Raw genomic sequence first — 16,848 nt, 5'->3', positions numbered from 1 at the left:
CGTGATTAAGTCTCCTGATCTCACAGATCTGAAGAAGCAACTCATAAAATGCAAGGCTATTATTACCTGTGGAGAGAGGCCACAAAATACTGTGTTTGTGCTAAGATAGGAGTGACCTCTGGAAATGGGATAATGGGGATGCAAGTTTCAGCTCCAAGGAGGCTTTATTGGACATGGACATACATCTGGAAAAGCCAAGGGAGAGGTGGGTGACAGCAGGATTCAGACACTTTCTGTTTAGGCTACAGATATCTCAAGCACCTGGGATTCTCCACCCACTCCAGGATGACTCTGGATCAACCCTCCAGGTATGTACATGTGAACAGCCAACCAACAATGAACTGGCTTTGTTCCATTTACCTCAGGTACCCTACAAACCCAACCATTTGCAATATTCCCTCCCTTTAACTTTGCTACTGTATTACTTTTCCCAGGCTGAAAGCAGCATGCTGAAATCTAACAACCAACTGCAGCACATGCGGAATAGCTTCATTCACTCATCCTCCCATGACATGACAAAAACCCACGTCTCACAGAAGGACCAAGAGATCCACACAGCCCATTCATGCTGCATCAGGAGAGAGAGGTACCACACTGAAACTGGAGAGGAGGATCTCCTTCCAGCAATCCCCTCTGAACAGCAGCACAGAAAACCTCCCTTACAGCTCCATAAAGCACACCAGCTAAGGAAGAGATCCGCTCATCAGGTGACTGTGCCACCCTCACTGTAAAGGTGATACAATGCTATCACTTACACACCAGCATGCTGCCACTGCACGTCCCACTGTGCTATGGTCACATTAGCCTCATGAAGCTCCACTTCATCAGCAAATTCAGTATACATACAAGCCTGCATGAAATAGTCCACCTTGCTGTCTGCTGGTGTGGGACAGCTGCGACACTGGCATGTCTGACCAACACGTCCATTTATTTGCTTTTGCTAAGCTTTAAAATAAGGCTTCAAGACTATGGAAGCAGCTGCAGTAAAAAAAAAATTGCCTCAGTAAAACCTCTGAACAAGAGTTTGTTTACAAAGCAAACTGAATTTCTCTGGGACACTACCAAACAAAACTGAACCTTCCAGACAGCATGTCTGTTCTCAGAGATGGCAACAGAACCACTTGAGTTCCCATTAGTATTTAAGCATACAACTGGGAAAAACCCACAGCCAGGCACCAAACCTGCTGTGCCAGAGGCTGTTAGGCTTTCCTCAGAGACTGCTGCAGGAAGAGCCAGCCTCGCACCTTCAGGAGATGGTAATTCTCAGCTGACTTTCATGCATGTGGCCTCTCCAAAGGCACTGCAAAAGAAGTCATGGCATGACATTTCTGCAGAGCACTTCAGAGCCATCCTAGAGCAGGCTGGGCTTAGCCAGCTCAGTTAATGTGTACTGCTATGTGCCAAGAGAGCCCTTTTACTGCTACCCACACTACTGTAGAGGCCACAGACAGGTCACCTGTGCTAGCCCAGCCATGGAATAGACTCTCTGGTCACTTGCCAGGGTCTCCAGCTGAACTTGGCTCTGTCCAGAAGATAGGCTGCTCCCACCACTTCCCATCACCATCACAGCACAGCTTACCACAACACCAGAACACCACAGGAAGCTCTGCATACCTTGCAAACCAGCTCACCTTGGCCCTTGCTCTTGTCCAATGCAGATGTGTAGTTCTCAGAGAGACCCTGGCTGTTTTACATGTGGGAACGGAGAAACACTGCTCAGAATGCACTCCTACTATGTGCTGCCTGCAGCTTAGGTCATAAGCAACCTTCCAGGCAGCTCCACAGCTTTTTGCTCTGATGTCCACAGAATTCACCTGTAGTGCCTTGCAAAACACACGCTTCTTTGCAGCTGGCCTCTCCATTCCTCCCCTCCCTCCAAGGGACAAAGGAGGCTTATCATCAAAAGAAGACAGACACGGATATCAGCAGCCTACCAAATCTGCTTGAAGCCGTGCAAACAACAGCTCTGACCTTGGAGGCAGTCAAAACAAAATCACATCTTATCTCATTCCCAGCATGGGTATCTGATTAGTCGGAAGGACACTTAACATGGTGAGACCGAAGTACCTTCAGTGCACACAGGAAAATCTTGCCTGCACACAGAAAAACAATCCGATAGTAAATTCACAAGAGTAAATTTGAAAGAGTTAATTCATGAAAGGTGGTGGCTGCGTCCTCAAATCAGCTGCCTGCTTGCTATCCTATCACTAGGGTCACTTGGCATTCCAGTCTTAGAATTCAGTGTCATTATTATTTTTATAGGTACTGTTAGCCCTGAAAACATAGTTATTCTTTGGACAACTATAAGGAAGGATGGAATGGCTGAAGCTATTTCTCAGGGGTGAAAGGAGGTTTCTGGTGAGTGCATGGAGGGCAGCAATCACAGTGGAAGGAAAAGTGGGTGGGAACTGATTCCAGCACTGGGCTAGCAATATGCAATTCCATTAGAGAAGAGTTATGCTTGCAGACTACACTTGGGATAAACTGTTAATCCTACCCCAGTATACAAGGCTAGAAAGAAACTTGCAGGTTGGTGTCATTTGCATCACAAACTACAGTGGTCAAACATTCTCTGCAGTAAGAGGTGAGGTGAAGCAGTTCAGCTGAGTGAAATGAACTTCATTTTGGGGTTAAGGTATACATCTGGGAATTTAAATGTAGATGTCATCTAAAAACATCTTTCCTGGGTATTTTGTTGGTGTGTGTGCATTTGGGTTTTTTTAAAGGAATGAAATGCTATCCATAGAAGTTATCCCAATGCATATAGTATCCGGTATAAGCCAAAACCCATATTGTAACAAGGAGCAAGGTGAGAGAGACTGTGGGGTTTGCAGGAGCCAACCACTTAAAAAAGCAAATCCTCTCTGAGGACAAACCACACTGAAATTGTTCCCAGGCTGCATGCACAGCAGGGAAGAAGAATGCTCAAGTTCTGAAAGAAAACCTTGCATTTTCTCACCTGGGCAAGGGTGGAGAGACTTTATTTAAAAAACAAGCAAACATGTTTTCTATACCCAAAACCACTTCCTCCATCTTTAGTCCCTGAAATGTTAATTTAAACATAAGGAGCTCCTGATCCTGACCACGGACTCCATAAAGCAAAAAATGTTCAGAAAGCTGGTTTTGGAAGAGATACTGGAGAAATAGGCAGGTGTCACAGACAGGTTTTGGGAACCAGTAATTTAGTTTTCATTTGTGGAGGCCAGGACCTGGAAGCTTCATTGAATTAGAAACTTTTGAAAGACTCATCAAAACACAGAAAATAACCTTAATAAAATTTCAGATGATTATGTGATGAGTAAGTATACTGCCATCCTGTACACCTGGTGATGACATTTGGGTACATTTACCCAAGACATACATTGTCCTTTCCATACCCTGCACGTACACACAGCTGTAGGCAGTACAGTTTTCCCCATGGCACTACCAGAAGGTTTGATGCACTGGAAAAAAAAAGGCTGCTATACAGGTATGCAGTACAGTCTTTACTGCACACAATTTCAATACTTTTTCTACCATGTGATCTGCAAATGGTCCAAGATAATCAGAGATATTTAATGAAAAGGTCTGTGAATATTTCATTGTTTGTGATGACTTAGAAAATAAGGAGCTACTTCAACTGCTGGTCAAACTAAGCTCCATGAGTGGTCTGTGAGGTTATAGAGAGCAAGACAAGCACAATTTACCCCTATCAAGTAAGCACAGACTTTTCACTGGCCTACCACAAGAACAGAAATTTACTGACACACCAGTTTTCAAGACACATATGATGGTTATTGATATAAAAAAGCTGCCTTCTGAATGAATTGCATATTGCATATGGTCACGGAGCTATTCTCAGCCTAAATCCTCTGCTGAAAATACTGTAAACGCACCACACACAAGCAGTCTGTGCTCAAAATTCAAAGTGAACAATTACTTGATTCATAAAAATAGAAAGAAAACAGGAAACAGAACAGAAACAACAGAAATCCCAAGTAAACCCAAAACATAACTCTTCCATCACAGAAACTAATGCAATTACAGACTCATAAAAATAATGGCAGATCGAACAAAGAACCGACTCAGCAGTTCTCCATGTCTCCCCGAGTGGGCAGCAGTGGAGGCATTTCAAGCTCAGTTGCTTAGTGGGAACCTCCATTCCATTCCTAGCTTCAGGATCCAGTTTCAACAGGAAAGCTGAGCTACGGAATCGACACACCTCCTGACTCTCCCCTGGCTGGTGGGGTGCACCAGCCACACAACAGGAGGGAGCCACACTTATCAGGAGCAGCATTAACTTCTTCCTGAGAACAAAAGCCTCAGGTATGTGCCACGGGAAGATAAGCATCTGGCTCCCTATGCACCGGGAATAAATGGCATTTAGACCCCAGTGCTTCCTGAAGGACAGACTTGAGGGCTCCAGCAGGCTGTACCTGCCCAGCAGCAGTGGACTGAGACTTGTTTCTGTGCCCTTAATCAGACCTAGGTCCTTGCACTCCCCTTGAAAGCACAGCCAGGACTAAAACACAGCACTGGGAGAGCACAGGAGGCACTTGCGGTTTCCAAAATCACCAACCAGGTGTGTGAGACCTGGTAGCACCATCCACAGCCTCAAAGGCAGAGGAAGGGCAGGTCCCAAGTGATGCTTATAAAGTCTGTGAACAGAAAACTGCACAGAGAACCTGTCTGGGTTGACAACCACTAAGCTGCGTGAAGTAACATGTGCTGGGGACATTTCAAGTTTAAAAAAATGAAGAGACAAACATACATCCAAATCTATCCACACCCCCAGGAACCAGAGACTGCAGTGATGCTACACTGCAATGTGGGGAATTGGGGATGGAAATCCCAAAGTATTACACGGGAACGACAGCAATAACCAGAGGGGCAGACCTCACCACGACCAGAGGGTCAGTGGCTGCAGTGACCCTGTGACCCAGTCCCCACACCATGTCCTGCTCACAGAGGCTGCCCAGGGTGCTCCTCTTCGATTTGAGATTTGCCAAGAATTTCTCCCAGCTGCTCAAAGAGATGCTGGGAATTAATCTGCTCCTGAACAAATAAATTCCCTCTCTAAGTGCTAGACTGCAGGAGTCAGATGCAAGACACACAGTTTTCAGGACATCCATTAACAGTAAGGAGCATAAATTCATTACATGTGTTACCAACTCTGGGTAGGTGACACTATTTTCCCTCCTGTAAATCAGTCTATAGCAAATTAAATCCCTAATTTCACTACAGGGATTTGTATTAGCTTCCACCAGCCTTGCCTTTAAGCTGCTTATTTCACCTCAGACATCACTGTTTAATTGATTAGAACATATAAATAGAAAGGTGTTTCTGCATCAAGACTTTTTCTGTATTGCATAGGATGACAGATATATTATGGTACTACACAAGAAGTAACCAGCTAACCCCAACAGGAAGTGCAAGTTTGGAGTATTTCCACTGAGAACAGTAGGGTTAAACTCATCCAAACTTATTCGCAGCAGGCTTTTGCAAGCTGATTTTTAACTTAGGACAAAAATGTAAATCTCACTCCTGTTTATTTCTCAAACTACTACTGATATCAGTGGTGATCATGTCATGGAAGAATGCACAACTGAATATACTAGAACAAAAAACATGACTCGAAAAATCTTTCATTTTAAATTTTATGGAAACCACTGCAGTCATCCTCATTTGGTCTTCATAAAAGATGAACAGATTTTTGGTTTTTAATCACCTGTACAAACGAATTTAACTACCTAACTGTGAGAATGAATCCCGCAGTCAGAGGCAACACCACAGCCAGCTCTTGCAGTTCCACTCCATGTGTACACCGTGTCGGGACCTGCTCCAGAAAACCCTCCTGCCTCAGAAGCACCTGTGTACCATCGAGCTTATTTCAGTGCATGCATCCTGGAAAACCAGGGCTGGAAACCAGGCAACTGATCCATCCCTCAGCTTTGCACCACACAAACTCTACCTTGTGATCCCCCCACTGTCTCCTGCTGCCCTGACAAGCCTGGTTGTATGGGCAGGACGGGCCTTGCCAACAGCCAGGCTGTGCTCTCCTGTCCATGTGCCGTTTCTGTGCAGGGAATTCAGGATACTCAGTCTTGTATTTGATGCCCTGTGCCTCTAAAGCTCACATCATCCATGGTGAGGTTTCTTCCACTTCTTAAATATTAATTACAATATTTTCTTAAATAACCAGTTGAGTGTCTATCCCTGAAACGTATTCCAACATTTCTTAATTTAAACTGAAATTTGTAATCCTTTAAAAAGGACCTTCCAGGATACTCAGTTGCCCAGGGTTAGGCATTTTCATTACACTTCTCTCTGGACTAATCCCAGCTAACCAAGCTACATTCATTACCCACAGACAATTACTTAATCCACTATTTTCATAACAGGGGCCAGATCCCACACAATGTTGTCATACCACTTATTCTCTCCTATGAGAGGAAGAATGATGATGAGGCATCAATACTGACCCTAATTGTCAGAGCTACAGAATGCCAGTTTGCAATAAAACTTCCTTCCCAGTTTGGGTTTTGCTTTGCATCTAGATCTCATTATAATTCATGGAGCCATTAGGTCCAATTATGCCATGCTAAATATCCTGCTATGGGATACTTAGGGCGAAACACCTCTCTAATGATAGAAATTACATTTCTATTAGATTTGCTGCACACCATGTCTCTACTGAAAATCTGAAACTGAGTGTTGCTCAATGCTATAACCTCTATTCTAAATTAAAAATCTGATTTAAATATTAATTTAAAAGTCGCTTTCTGCTTACTTTGCCTTAAGGAGTACTGCAGTAATGGAGAGGCTCTACAGAACTCCTGAAGGTCTTACAAAAATAAGATATGACAATTCAGCAGTCCCCATAGAAATCGGAAGTATTTTCAATAACATTATTACTGAACACTAATAAAGGAATCCCTAGCTTGTAGTACAGGTATGGTGGTACTGCTGACAGTATTTCACCAAAAATTCCTAGAGGGCAGCAGGGATCCAGCTATGGAGAAGACAGCACTAACATCCAAAGCTCTGAAGGGAAGAAAGCAGATTTTTGACTATCATTAATTAAAAAGAAGCTTGCCTCTTCTGCTCATTCAGAACTCATTCTTTCAGATATAGTTCCAGTCCTTCAGTTCACGTAAAGCACATGTTAAAACACACCAGGATGGCATTTCAAGCTGGAGTACAGTCGTCTGCCAGGCTTTACATCATTAGACACTTGCATCAGTTTTGATTCATGTAATTGTCACACTAAGTTCTGGTAGAAAGAGCACAGTGAAAAAGGCTTTAAACCATGCTGTTATGGTTCCCTACATATTGATGTGACAGGTATGTTATTATTGCACAGTAACTGCAGCGTCTATTGAGAATGATACTTACAACTCAACACACTGTGTCTGTAATTCAACTTGGTAACATATAACCTTGAGCATACAGTGGTATAACTGCTAAAGAAAAATGAGATGGAATTTACTTTACTCTGACATATTAGAAAAAAAAAACACAGTTGGTAAATTGTGAGATCAAGAGAGCGGAGATTGAGAGCCTGGGGCTGGAAATGTAATGATATACCTCATCTCACAGCTCCCAGCCCAAACTTGCAAGTGGTCTGTGCAAACTAAGCTGGAATGGACAGACTACAGAGGCATGAAGTGACTCCTCTGGCTCCAGGTCACCCAATGGCCACAGTGGCAAAGCAGTTTATCTGCTGTTGACCAGCGCAGGACAGTGCATAGGCCATGTGCACCAACTCTTCTTCTGGCACTATTCACAGAGCCTGTATGCCATGGATTTTACCTGCAAAGCTAAAATTAATGGTAAGAGGGAGGAAGGAGAAGGGTGTTTCTGTTTTCAAGATATTGAAGACAAACATTAACTGGCAGCTGCAATTTCTGCCAGGTACTTTAAAGCATTTGGATAAATATGTGCAGCCATAAAGATTGCAGATGGGTCTCCAAAACCTACTGACTACAATACAGAAACCAGGGGAAGAAAGCAACTGGCCTAGAAATATGTGCATGTGCAGAGTGATGTTTGGTCTTGTTCATGACAATGAGGGCTGACAGAGACAGTGCTCGTGGTGCTCAGCCCAAAGCTGGCACACAAAGGAAGGAGCACTTCATCCCGTTAGTCAGCTACAGACAACGTCTCTAATTTGACGAGGATTTTAGTCAGAATGTAACCCTGCACAACACCCAGCCCTTGGACTCCAAATACAATGAAGCACCACTGGGATTTACGGTTCTGAACTTGTATTACGTGCAAGAGTCTGACAAAACTCTTATTTCCCCTCTTCTCTGTTCATTTAGCCTCTCATTACAGATTCATAAAAGTGCCTCAGTAAAATGAGGCTATTACAATCCCAAGCAATTTTGATTTGTTTAAGACAACACGAATGAAAAATGAGAATGTAAAATATTTATACAAACAAATGACATTTTACCATTTTCCATGCTAAAGTGGCAAAAAGGAGAATGGAAACAGAGTTGACACTGAAATTCCTTCTCCCAGTAGGCAGAAATTAGAGATCAATCATACATGACATAGAGCTAAAAACCAGAAAAAGTCAGTCAGGAATTTAACCATGCCGTGGCTTGCATTTGCAGCTCCGACTTCATTTTTTCAGAGTCCATCTTCTCCTATATGTGCAGCAGAAAAACGTGCAAGCCAGTCTGTGTCTTGGCTTCCTCACCCCCATTTCTGCTTCCATCTAAGTTCAGCTTACAGAAGGCAATTCTGAACATGACATGCCTACATACTGCTGATGTGATGGGTGTGGAGATGCTCGGCTAAGGACCATTGGCCCCAAAGGCTTGATTCCACTTATGCTCATGGTTTATTTAGCACAAGGCCCAACTATGTTGGCTCTTAAACTGATTGTTTTGTCCTGCATTTAACCCTTATGGTGCACAATACCTAGATTGTATTAGGAAGCCATTCTTAAGGCACCTAGCTGCTACGGCAACAGCTTTTGTAGGAAGTAGATGTTCTCATCTCTCCATAAATCCAGCAGCTCTAATGGCACCTTGTGTTCTTGGTGATACCCCAAGGAAATACTGCAGTGACAACAAGTGAACGAGGCAGCCTGCTGCCTGCCATCAGCACTGCTGTTCCACTGGAGACATCCTTCCTAAATAGAGACCCCGAAAACAAATTAAATAGCCAAGGCTGCCTCACACAGGGATTACTTCTAAAGAGCTGCTGAACAACAGCAGCTCTACTCTGTTCTCAGCACCTGCAAAAGGCATTAGCAACCACCACAACTAGCACAGTGAAAAGGCATGGAGAGGTGCTGAACAACTGGTTGCTGCAGACATGGATTATTAACAAACACAGGCCTTCCAGGTTGCTGAGCACCCCTGGCATATTTTGATAAGAGAGCAGAAAGGCAGCCACTTCTTTTCATGATTCCTCGCAGGGGAGCCAGCCTCATGCTGGCACAGCCATAGCAACCCAGACAACAACAGAGCATCAAGGCAGATGAAATCAGAGAGACAGAAATGCAAAAACTACCTGAGTGGAGCATTTTCATTAGTGACTGCCCTGCACCAGAAGGTAGCACCTGAGCCCCTTCCCCTGGAAATGCTTTGGTAGAGCTGAGATGTGAATCAGGCTTTGTTCCTTGAGTCCGTGCTACTTTTCACATAACATCCGCTGTAATCCAAGTGTTGTGATCACACAGGGAGAAGAATATGAGACTTAACTCTTGGCTCTCAGGGTGACAACAACTACCTCTGCATAGCTCTGGCACACAGCTAATTTTTGTAATGTACATGTGGAGCTCCCCTTTACAAGAGGCCTTTGTAACTGGAATGACAACAAAAGCCCATTATGAGAAGGTGAAGACTCTAGATGCCAGCAGATGCCAAGTTGCTAATGACCCCACAAAGATGAAATCAGAGCCAGGGCTTAACCAGCTAATAGCCTCAGCAGATGCCATTGGGCCTGGCTCTCTTGGAGCAACAGGAGGGGATGCACCAGAAGCAGCCACAGCTCTGCCAGAACGGCAGAAGCCTTTGCATGGCAACAACACTGTCCAGCCAGCCTTACACCCACCCAGGTAGCTGTTCATCCCCTCTGGGGCTGCAAAGATTAAAAGAACACATCAGATTTCTGTTGTCCTTGAAACAGCGATGCTTCATTTTCATTAAACTATCAACTGCTGCTTCAGAAGAAGAGTCAGGAAACAAACCTCTGCTTACCCAAGAAAAATACGAAAGAAAACAAATGGCTCCATCCCAAGCAAAGCCCTCTGCTCTATTGATTACATTTAGCAGCACAAACATGCCTTTTCCCTCAGCCTCTCTCCAGCCTGGTATCAACAGCTTGCCCCAGGATCTGTGAATTAACCCTACATAGGAAGATTCGACCTGTGATGCATGAGAGTATCATGTTTTTATTTTTTGAAATGCACTGGCAGTCCAGCTAACAAAAAGCAACAGGTTCCCTGAATGAGGCTGTGAGGTAGAAGGCAAACACAGTCACTGAGACTCCTCTAACACCCTGCCTAGAAAAGCAATGTAAGGGGAGACTTGAGGAGAGGCCCTCAGGCTCTGTGTCCCCCTCCCCAAACACATTTGCATGGTAAGCAGACAAAGGGAGAAGGAAAACACGGTTCAGGCAGCTACAGAAATCAGATCTGCTTCTAACTGAACCTGCTCTTAATTGGGGAAGAGGTTGAGAACGCGAAGTCAGTATTTCCTTAACTCACCCCACACCCAGGGAGGGGATTCAGTCTGCTCTGTGTCACTGGGCCCCCTGAGGGACCTCGGCCTTTGCTGCTGTTGTTCATTAAAATCTCAACAAATACCTTCGATCCCCACATAAATCTTTTTTTTTTTTATATCCATCACAGGCTGTGGCCCAAAGACAACACACATTTTCATATCATCAGGTTTTTTCTGTCATGTGTATAACTCACTTAAGAAAGGAAAAGACACACGTTACACATTTTTCAGCAGTTTACTGTAGACTGGGAAAGCAGTTATTTTCTTTAGCTGCTGCTGTTGTAAATCAAAATGTGCAGATAGGAAAATATTAAGGTATTTATAGCTATGTGAATAAGTGAGTTTGTGGAGTGCTGGCCAAAGAAAGCCAAACAGTCCTTTCACTGACAGAAAATGACAAGCTTTTTGGCTTCCTTGGTAAAACAAAACTGCAAATGCTCATTTCAGAGCAGTAAAAATACACCATAATGCAATATTTAAAGTATTTTGTTCATTTAATGCCATATTTTAATAGCAATCTTTATAATGTTGGAAGCAATATGAGGTTCTTTCAAAAGGAAAAACACCTAACCCATTATTTGTTGAAAACATCTTACAAAATCTACTCATATTTTTTTTACCTGACCCATTTGGCGAATTCAAAAGCACTTCATGTATGGCTTTAGTTAACCAAGAATATCAAGCAAGTCTTCCAGCCCTCTTTTACTAGAACACCAAAGTGCTGGGTAACACAAAATATTTTATCTGGTCTTGTGTGGTCAGGCCAATGCCCAAACCTCCCCATGGCTGCAGGCAGCACCCACAGCCTGAGTGCAGCTCCTCACCACCTGTTCCATTCCTCACTTCCTCTTTGCTCTCCTCCACCTTCACCTGTTTTACTGACTAGAGTAAAACGAGTGTAAACACTTAATCTTTCATTACCACACTGATACCTTGTCCATGGGCACACTGATCACTACCAAGTCGTTTTGATACGATGCCAACACATTATCCGGGACCTAGCTGCCAACTCTGGCATTTTGCTTATTTTATAAGCAAGATGACATTTTGTAATTCTAGAAACAAACCATTAAGATGGGCAATTAAATACATGATATGGGGAATTAAATCTAAGGCACAAAGAGCAGCAGCAATTTCTTTGGTCTGTCGCTGTACAGAACCAGACAGATGTGTTTATGTTGTTTGGTTTAGCAGAAGGATCCCAGCAGCGGGAAAGGGAATGGAACCTGACTCCCTGGGCCAGCTGGGCCAGTCTGGGCTGAAGCCCATGAAACGCTGCCCAGTCTCTTGACCTGGGTCAAGCAACTACGTGCCAGCATGAAAGCTGATCTGACTCCTCAATGTTTGCAAATGATCTTTCTGCTCATAATGCAAACAAATGTTTCTGCTGTCCCAGCTTTGAATTCAATGTATACTCAATAGCCAAGCTAAAAACAAAGCCATGATCACTGAGGTGGAAATAATTGCAAATACTGTTTAATATCCCAAACTGGTGCCTTTTGCTAGCTGAGCTCCAAGGGCCAGCACTACCATGATGTTTGTTTGGGAGGCATTTCTTTGGAGGTCACCTGCAGCCATAGGAGCCAAAACTGCAGCACCAGGGCCCTCAATTCTGGCATTCAGATCTGACCCCCAGAGCTCATGCAGGCTATCTACAGCATGGCCCCTTTCCCTCTGCCCTGCCCCATTATCTGCACTTGCCTGCCCAAGGCACCTTTGGGCAGTTAACAGCTTCTACTGGTCTCATTTCTCCTCTCCCTCTCTCCCACCCATTCCCCCACAGGAACGCAGTCCTGTTTTCCTCAGGAATGTTTCTGTCACTCTCCACTACAGGGAGACTGTATCGTAGCCCACAGACGGTATTTACCATATTGCAAAATGTTTATTTTCAACTAATTTATACTTTGTTATTCTTGCAGTCAGCCATCTCTTGCATTTTTCCAAAGTTCTTCGGCTGGGAATGGAAAGCTAGATCCCAAGACTCTAAAACAAGCTTCCACCAGGAAAGGCGTTCTGTGAATTGCTCTTTTAACAAACAGGGAAAGGATTTAAAAGCCAAAGAGAAACACAACAGTGATGACAGCTCTGACAGAAACCTGCCTGATAATTCCTGCCTGTATTTCAACATCCCCTCAGCCACAACACATAATATAAGCATTCTGTTCTGAGCAGACTCAGTCAATATTAATTAAAGGCACAGGCATTTTAACATAGCCAACAGGCTGCTTTCTCCATCTTTGTGACAAAGGCATCACCTTCTTGCTCCTGCTCTTCCAAAATAATCTCCATCCCCGGGTAAATTTACATCTCAAGGGAGAGTGCAGAAGGTCTCCAAGAACCTCATTAAAGTTCTCCTCTCACTGGGGCAATACAGATGTTTTTATTTGCCAAAAAACAAATGGAGTCCCAAGCCAGGGGCAAACGTCTGCCCCAGGAAAGAGAGAGGCGAGAGCCTGCACTGGCAGGCAGATTCCGCTGTCTGCAATTTGCTTTTGCAAAAGGTTAATCCCTAACGTGTTTCAAGGGGGCAAACACCAACCTGCTGTACATGCGGCTGCATACAATGGAAAGATTTTTATGGCCAAGGACAAAAAGGTCACGTTCACATTTCTCCTGGAAAGCCATGCTGAACAGCAAGCTCCTGAATATGAGCCTCTGTTCACAGCGAAACAAGCACACACTAAGGAATATAAAGCTGCAGGTGCTAGGAAAGTACAATGTACAGATGCTGTAAGGGATCTCGTTTGTCCCAGGCAACCCATCTGTTCCCTGTATTGTGCTATCAAGCTATGAAAAAACTGAGCCATTAACAACTGGATTCAGTAGACATGTGGTTTATAGAACACTAAGGCTTGAAAGGCCTGACAAATAGAAAGAAAAACACATTTTTGTGAATGCTAGAGCAAAGCAGGACATTTGTTGCCTCCAATACCACAAACATTGAAGTTGAGCCTCAGAACAGTTAGAGTATTTTTTAGATTCCATTCTTTAGATAGCCTAAGGTATGATTATCCTAGGGAAATTCCTCTAGCTCCCAGCAGGACTGGTGAGCTCAATCTTGCAACTGAACTACACCACGCTATACAACAAAGAGCAGAACAGCAAGACAGGCATTCATGTTATCATTGCTTGCACAACTTTTACACACCTTGAGATCCTGCTTTCTCCAGAGGGACTGGCCTCAGCTGATCCAAATCCCATTTTAGCGTTCCCACTGGGTAACCTCAATGCAGATGAGGCAGGAGTGCTAAGGACAGGGCAGGAGGTGTGAGATGCCACTGCCCTCTCTCTGCACGCACTGTACAGCCAAGCCCCCGAAAATGAGACAACTCAAGAATGAGATGCCAAAGGAGTTACCAAGGACAAGTCCCCCCGCAGACTGCTGTGCTGGGGGAGCTGACCCATGAACAGAACTGCCTTCCTCAGCATCTGGGCTAGAAGCAAAGTCCTTTATGAGCACAGTTGGCTGAACAAACTGGAGGAGTCAGTTCCTTCCAACTCGGCGGTAGCAATGAGGATGGAAAAAAAGCTTACATGCAGTGTAATACCCAAGCCAGCAGAAGGAAGACTGAAAATTGGGATGGAAAAAAATAGAGAATATAATTATCGGAGCAAGGAGTATTTTCCATCCAGATCTAACAAGTTACCACCAAACACTGAATGAGTACTACAGCTCTAATTCCACCCGGCAAGAGACTTGTAAATTCTGCTGAAATGATACAAAATACCATCCCTGCAAATTACTCTGCCACACTCACCTCTTCCCAAGCCTCTGGAGCTCTGCTTTTGGGCAACTGTCCTGACCTTTGGTATAGCCAGGTACAGAGCTGATACAGATGCAGCCATTCCCTCCAAGTTATTCTTCCATGCTTCCTCTCTTAACAGCTCCCATCTCACCAACTAGTCTACTCAGATAAAAAGGTTGATAGCTGAACTATAGCACGAGAAAGAAAAGGTGCCACAAATAAACCTTCGGGTCATCTGAAAATTGTCACTGAGAGACAATCAAAATAAATCCCAATTTCTTTCTTGAGTTGTATTACCAGCTTTCTCCTCAGAGGTGTGTATCAAAATATCCTGGAACACTACCATATTTCAGTATGTTATTTCCTGTCTATTTACAAGAAAAACAGTTTACACGCTAATTCTTTTTCACTTCATCCATTTCTAAATCTGAGCATACCTACTTCTGCTGCATTACAATCTGTCTCATAGCAGGCTTATGTTCAAAAAAGCAATGATTTTTGTGAAGTCTCTGACAAAAGAAGCTGGTATTTTGTACGAAGTATGAGAGTTACATTAATTTTCCTCTGCTGACAACTTTCCAAACTACCACGATTCTATGCCACTGTGATCTGTAACAGCTAGAGCCTACAGAACAAATTTAACACGTTCTTGATTTGTTCTAATTCTGATCTTATTTTGGGAAGTCGAGTCGCTTTTTCCTTAACCTTGTGATTCATTTTTGATGGGAAAAACCCCCAAAACACACCCATAAATAATCCAGCCATGTTGTAGGACTCAGTGAAACAATTCTTTCCAAGAAAGAAAAATAATTTCTATTTCTGCTATCTAAAAAATTGAAACTCCAAAACAAGGCTTCTCTTCTGTCAGGAGCACTGGGAATTAATTCATAGCACACAACAACATATACACAGGCTTTTCCAGTACGGACACATTGGAAATTTCTCATCAGGAAGCACTGCTCTGCCCTTCAGCTGGAGGTGCATTATAGCCACAGGTCCCACATGCTCATTCTGAGGAACTGACCAAAGTTGAAATTTCCAATTACAGGTAGGTTTCAGCAGATCCAAGCTTTTGGAAACAGATTCCAGTATATGCTGCAGGGATGTAAACATCTCTGTAAGACAGATCACAGTGCTGGCAAACCCCTTCAACCAGAAATACAACAAACTTCATCAAGTGATATTTATGCTGGGAGAACTTGTAACTTTCAGTATAACACTTGAAAAAGGGACTTTTCCACCTCACCACGAACACAATGTCCCTTTAACTGCTGCTGCTGCTTTTACTTGCCCAGTACAAAACCAAAGAGCACACGGAGTACCTCTGCTCCTTACTGCTGCTGCTCCTTTCCACTCCCAACCTCTTTTCCAGTTTTCCAGGATAGTGTGGATACGCTGGTTTGGCCCGGCTCAGCCCCACCTTCAGCTACCACCAGACCATATCCGTGCAGCTCTCCAGCACTGGTCCAATGTATGTTTTATTCCCATTAGGGCAGCTCAGACTGCTGCCTAAACAGCCTCGGACAAAGATTACGCTGCCACAGCGGTTTCTGCGCGGAAGAGCCATTTCTTTTTAATGCTTCTCATGTCTGCAGCAGCGTGAAGCTGCTCCACACAGCCCCATGCCCTGTGTGGAAGTGGGCAGGGGGAACAGGATGGGGCTGCCTCCCAGGCAGCTGGCTGCCAGCCACAGGAGAGCAGCCTTTCCTTTGGGGCTGCTGTCTGAGGCTTTTTTAAATCCCACTTTAGAAAAGGCAGCTTTGATTTGTCAGATGTAAAAGTGGCCTGCAAGAGCCACTATGGCAAACTACTGAATTCCACAGGGTTATACAGGTTTAGATATACTTATCTCTTTTATGGTATATGAGTACACAACCACCATCTTCTCCAGATATTAAGTGCCAAGCAATGAATCTAAGGGATTCTTTCACTTCAGTCATGCAATTCAGATGACAGTGTGGTTTCAGCTGCACTAGGAGACTATTTTGAGTGCTCTGAATGTATACAATATAATTCTACACTCAGAAGTAGCCAAAATACTGATCCAATACTTCAATGAGCTGGTAAGTGCAGAAGTATATGAAATAGCTAGAAAACCCAAAGGGGCATGGAACAAAAGGGATGGACAGCACGGCAGTGATTTTGTTATCGTAACACTGGGGTCGATCCTACAGATGACAGAAAAAGAACATGCCTGTCATCTGGTCTTGCAATGCTTGGATCTCAGTGCTGAAAATGCTCAGGTACCCACCACCAACAGGGTGTTATTCAGTAAATTACATTTTCTAGACTAAAGCTACATTTTTATCCGCAAGCCTGTCAGTTCTCCCCAAACTGGAAGCTAACAAAGCACCAAAGAAAATTTTAAACAGTGACATCTC

General features: G+C 43.8%; 1 protein-coding gene across 8 annotated transcripts in view; it reads right to left on the bottom strand.

The window, feature by feature from the left end:
• The window catches only part of ARHGAP24 (Rho GTPase activating protein 24), a 184,907-nt gene that overhangs the window by 44,834 nt on the left and 123,225 nt on the right, over positions 1-16,848 (bottom strand). Inside the window, exon 1 of one of the 8 annotated variants that reach the window (XM_032109591.1) lies at positions 1,632-1,820. The exons of the other annotated variants lie outside the window; for them this stretch is intronic. The gene's annotated coding sequence lies outside the window, so the exon portion shown is untranslated. Of the gene's footprint in view, positions 1-1,631; positions 1,821-16,848 lie in introns of those variants that run through there. 8 annotated transcript variants of the gene reach the window in all.

The sequence above is a fragment of the Corvus moneduloides genome, chromosome 5 (assembly GCF_009650955.1).
Source record: "Corvus moneduloides isolate bCorMon1 chromosome 5, bCorMon1.pri, whole genome shotgun sequence".
NCBI classification, from domain to species: Eukaryota; Metazoa; Chordata; class Aves; order Passeriformes; family Corvidae; genus Corvus; species Corvus moneduloides.
The sequence above is the reverse complement of the archived record's forward strand: the minus strand, read 5'-3'. Positions and strand labels throughout refer to the sequence as shown.